This window comes from Oxyura jamaicensis, chromosome 4, assembly GCF_011077185.1.
Source record: "Oxyura jamaicensis isolate SHBP4307 breed ruddy duck chromosome 4, BPBGC_Ojam_1.0, whole genome shotgun sequence".
Classification (NCBI taxonomy): Eukaryota; Metazoa; Chordata; class Aves; order Anseriformes; family Anatidae; genus Oxyura; species Oxyura jamaicensis.
Window position 1 is genome coordinate 41,597,708 of NC_048896.1, and position 6,128 is coordinate 41,603,835.

Below are 6,128 nucleotides of genomic sequence, written 5' to 3' on the forward strand. Positions count from 1 at the left end.
TTTCTTTTCTTTTCTTTTCTTTTCTTTTCTTTTCTTTTCTTTTCTTTGGTGAAAATTGACATGTATTACGTATAGGTCACTGCAATGTGTAAATCCCTTCCATTTAAAAATCTTCAACCCAATTGGAAGACTCGGGAACGTTTGACAGTTCCACTTTAAAAGTTGTAAGGTTTTCACACTTTGTATGTTTTAAAGGAAAACATCAGGTAAGTGTCCATTCATCAGCTGAATTATCTGAACATTAGAAGTCTCCAAATGCACAGGTGATGGCAAGTTATTTTCAGATGTACAAAGTGAATACACATTAAATGGGGCACATATAATATATGACTGAGCCAATGAGTACTCAATAATACTCTGTGCATAGGCATAGAGTTAGTATCACTATATAGTTATTCTATAGCTCATAACATATGCAAAGCGTTCTAAAAGTATTAAATATTTCCCTTATATTATTTGAGAAAAAACTTCCAGACACTTTAAATACCTAAAATTTGCTGAATAAATGAATGTCAGAACAATTAGACAATGCTGCTTTTTGTGGAAAGTGATATCTCACATCCTAGCTTAATTCTTATGCTGAAAAAAAAAAAAAAAAAAAAAAAGTTTATTTCCTGTTTAAACAACAACAACAAAATATTTTAAAATGGATGCAGAACTATATCCCATAACAAGCTTTTGTCTGAAAAAGAAGTTTTGTTTTCACATGCACCTATATTCTGTTCAAGTGGTTGTGCTAAGCACAGCTAGTAGAAATTCACAGGTGTAGCTTCACTGGGAGAGGGAAACAGAAAAAGAAGTAAAGCCATGCTAAGGAGCTTCAGCTCTGCAATTCCACAAAGCCCAAAGAGCTACTGCAGCAGGAATAACTTTGGTTTGACAGAGCCTGCTTTATTCTGTTCCCAGGTGCTAAAAGCTGACAACTATTGCAAGAAAAAGGTAGAGGGATAGGCTGAGGGACAAAAAAACATGATTTGTATCTGGAGGGGGGCTACAAAGGGGCTGCCAAAGGAAGTGCCAGCCTATACATTTAGAATATTGAGTCTTCATTCTTTCCAAGTGATGTTATTAATTTGAGTATTTATTTTATATTAAAATATATTATTATATATTTTATATTAAAATAATAAAAATAATATATTATTTTTTCTTTGTATTAGAAGAAAAAATAATATAATATATATATATATATATCTTTACTTCAAGGTGAGCTGCTAGAAGGATATTTTAGAATCTGAATAAAATGACCAGCTAGACCTTACATTTAGTGTCTCCAGCAGTGATATCCTTGGCGATTTCCTGATGTAGATGATATTCCACAGTTCCTGCCCATGATTTGCCCTAATGTTCAAACAGGGCTCCAGAAAGCAAAGCACACCTTTAGCTTTTCTTCTCTTCATTCTTACATAAACATTTACATGAAACATTACATACGTTTCTCATTTCAAGCACCTAAGCTTCATTATCTTCTATGTTTCAAAGACGTGGGACTTCCCCTCCGCCCCCCCATACTCCCATGTCATTCATATATTTTTTTATGCAGCTGTATCTATACATACATAAACACATGCAAGTGTGGTCAAGTGGTAGTAATAATTTTATGACCTTCATATTGAGGAAAAACTCCTAAAAACTCATATGACTTCGTAGAATCTATACTGGTTTAAGGGGGTAAAGAAATACTACTACACAGCCTAAATGCATATATAAATCCTAAATCACTATTTAATCCAGACCTTTCAATTTTAAACAGCTAAGTAATCCCCAATGGCAGAACAGAAGACCTGATTGTGCCACACTTTTGTTACCCACTTGCTTAATCAGACACAACAAAGAGTCTGTGGGCTACTGACATTTCCCACCCAATCTCTATTTACTGCCCTGAAGACCTGGGGTAGTAGCTGTGCAAGCAAGAGCTTCAAAATAACACCAATAATTTTCCAGCTAAAAAGTAATGATATATGTGAACATTAGATTCCAATAAAGGACAAGTTAGGACTATGCAATTATGTATTCACAGACAAATAAAAACTTGCAGATTTCTATAGCTTTTTTGACTGTTGAAAAATAGAGGGTTAAAAAATATTCATGTTTTGAATAGTCTTTCAGTAGCTTATCGTAGGTGATTTGCATTTGTCGGCATAGTTAGTCATGTGAAAAATAAGGCTGACTGGAAGAAAAAAGCATTGAATGGTTATTTTGCATCCTGATAGTGAGTAATAAAGTTAAGCTCCCCAAACATAAATGATTTTTGATTTGAAATGTGTGAGAGTATATTAAGTAGAAGGCTATTGTAACTGTGTCAGTTGGTAAAACAGTTTAAAAAAAGAAAAATAAATGTAAAGCAGTGCTGTTAAAGAACTGTGCTGTTCCTGTTTCTAATAGAAAAAAAAATCATCAGACCACAACATCACTTTCTAGGCCTCCTGCATAGCTACAGGTAGCTAATAAATGTGTCAGAAAGTGAAACAAATGGGCAGTTGATAGAGGCTCATTCGGATGCATACCGCACAGCAGGAAATTCCAGCACAGTCTGTTTCACCCAGTGTCCTACTTCAGCTCCATTATAAGTGACACGGCCGCGTTAAGGAAGGCACTTCCAGCTCTTAGGGCCACATTATAAGCTAGTAATCAATTACTTGCCCGAACACAGGCAAACAAAAAGGCTTTCACTACACTAGTACAGTATTCATCAAAGCCTCGGCTATTAAGGCAGCTGGAAGAGTTAGGAAACAAAACACTTTCGCCTTATCCCAAGTTTTTCACAAAACAATCTTTTGTAGCTTTATTCTGATTTAAGGGTACCAAACTCCATAAATCATTTGCAATTGCCTTTTGAAACGATCTTGCTTGCAACATTTAACTAGAATATATGTAATTAAGTTTCATTATTACTAGCTAAAGATAACTCCCCTACAAAAAGATAACTTTCCCAGTTCTGTGTATAATTTCAAGTATTAAAAAAAAAAAAAAAATCACAACCAACCAACCAACCAAAAAAAAAACCCATGCTCTGCTTATTTCTTCTTCTGGTTTAAAATAGGATTATATATCATTATTTATTTATTTATTTATTTATTTATTTATTTATTTATTTATGTCACTTATTTATATAGTTACTACAACTAATGGAAAGTCAGCATTTCTAGTTTGTAATCACTATAGCATTAAATACTTCAAATAGTTTAAAACACTCCTGAAGTTTAATACTCTCTAGGAAAATATATTTCCTGCAACCAAGATGTCTTTTGCAGAGACATCCTAGAAAGTTACATTCATCTCCTATCCACCCAAAAACCTAACAGAACAAAGGGATAGATCTGGGATTAACAAGCAAAAACTATTGCATTAACCCAGCATGCTAGAAACAGTTTCTTCCAAGAAAATTTATTCATTACATATATGTGAATATATAGATATAAAAGTAATATATTTTAATCTGTTTGAGTATACATATATAGGAATAAATATAGTATGCACATTTCATATATGAATCTGGATATGAATATGTACATAAGAGCAGTAATATCAGCAAGACTGCCAAGAGGAGCAAAAGAGCCTGTACCATGGCAAGACAGAATGCTGACAAAGGGTTACCACTAAGAACGTAATGAGATGAGATTACACTGGTGGAAGACTCAGCATGTGGTCAACACATGCATGAATAGGAAGTTTAATAACAACTCAAACATTTCCATTAGAAGTCAGCACCAGCATTTAAATGATCTTCTTTTCTGAGGTTTCCTTGAAAATTGTGGAAAGGATACATATTTCCTTACCCTTTCAGGGTACAGTGGTAACCACACACAGTCTCTTTCCTTTGTCCTCAAGCAGTGCAGGCAGAATGCCTGTAATCTCAGCCCAGGAAAAGGTGAAATTAAATTAACTTTCTGATAACTAGTAGAAAAATAAATGCATATGCTGGATTCAATAGCAAAAATTAAAATAAATGCTTAAAATCTTCCTAACATTATGTAAAAAGGTGTGCTCTCTCTTTCTCTTCCTTTTGCTTATTTCTACCTTCCTTTCAACCAGGACCAAATGTAAGTTTATTTATAGTGCTATACTTGTTTATGTCAATCCATTTCTTTGCCTATCACAAGAATATCAATGATTGTCAGTGAATAATTGAGGTCTTCCTGAAGTGACAGTTTTTACATATCATCATTCCAGAAATGCTTATACTTAGCAAAAAAACCACCACCACCAACAAAAAAAACCAAACCTATATATATAAAAAAAGAAAACCTACAAACTTCTGTTGACTCACTCAGTGTCTTTAAAAACAGTAATAAATAGTAAAAATCAAGATTTTCTATAAACTAAAGAAGCCTTCTGTGTCCTGGGCTGTGTCATCAAGAGGCACGCATTCAGCAGACAGAAGGAGAGGATTGCCCCTTTCTGTTTGGTTCTCAGTAGACCACATCTGCAATAATGTCCAGTTTGGCCCTCCCCAAACTCCAATTCGGAAAACATCAATAAAGTGGAGCAGGGGTGGGGGGAAGGGGAAGGTACAGGGTGAGAAGACCGTGCCAGACAGAGAAGTGCATGGCATGAGGATCAGAGATAATGGACAAGAAGCTGAAGCACAAGAGGTTGACACCAAAGAGGAGGAGCAGCTTTTTTCCCCATGAGGTGGGTGATGGAAGAGGCTGCCCAGAGAGGCTGAGCAGACTTCACCCTTGGAGATTCTCCAGCCCCAGTAGGATAAAGGCCAGAGCAACCTACTCTGATCTCACAGCTGCCTCTGCTGTGAGCAGGAGGCTGGACTAGAGATCTCCCAGGTCTCTTCCAACCTGAATTATCCCGTGTATCGTAAAAGAGACACTTAAGTTCACTTTCAATTTCCATTTTGCTATGGACTGTGAGAAACTTGGGACACGTAAATAGTGTGTCAAACATTTTGTAAATGGAAGAAACAGCTCTCTGAAGAATTTTGACCAAGGAAATTTTCATGCCAAATACAAAACAAACCTTCACAAACAATGCCCCAAAAAAAGGAAAACACAAAAATTGGTTATTTACTCAATAAATTTAAAAAAATAATAAAAAAGATCTACTTTAAAACATTTTACCAACAAAACAAATGGAAGAAAATGAGACATAAGTGTTCACAGGATGCAATTACTGGAAAAGGTAAAAAGCCCCCAAACAAGAAATACTAGGCTATGTATGGCACATATGATAACGTCATTAAAAAAAAATGAATAGAAGGAAAAGGAGTTATTTTATTTAAGCATTACCTTTTCTTACCTATATTTATGTATAATCAGCAAGTACTGTTCTTTTCTACGTCTGCTCTTTAAAAAAGCAAAATTGCCTCCCAGTTCTTGACTTTTGGAAGAAACAGTAAAATATAACATTAAATGTTGATTCTTTCTGGTTCTTCTTGCAAAATTGTTATAGATAAATGTCAACAAAACTAGCAGAACAGACAAAAAAAAAACACTTTTTGACTTGTCATGTTTATAAATTTTTATTTAGGATAAAAAAATGTAAAAAACTTTGATTGCAACCTCACCTGTCAGAAAAGCAAAGTCTTGAAAGGCTGACTCATGGAAGTAATACCCATAACCCTAAGCACTGCATGCTTGCCTCTAACTATAATGTACAGCATAGATTGAAAAAATATTGTTTCATTTAGCATGAGACTAGACACTGCTTAAAAGCCAAGGGGAATATCCAGGTCTTTTGTACTTTTGTACTTTCATCCTAAGGAAGAAAGTAATGATCATAGTAAAATACTGATGAGATTACCAAGCTTGTATAGGTTCTGGACAAGAGCTCTCATGCACAATCAGTTACTACAGCTCAGCTGAGAGCTGGACGCTGAGTCACAAGCAACAGAGCCATCAGCCCCTACCTCTCTTTGAGAAGGGTGCTCAGCACCACACACCAAACCCCTGCTTTGAACTTCTCCCTGGTGTTGTTAAAGCTTGTCAGTGTGATATGTTGAACCTGAATGATTTGTTACAGTTAGCACTGTCACAGCATTAATAAGTGATCTTTAAGGTCACTGGAAAAGGTATTAGTGCCGCAAAAATTACAGCCACGAAGCCATGCACAATTTTTAAGAGAAAAGAGTCAGATAAATGACCCAAAAAGCTGCCAAACATCTTTGAACTGGG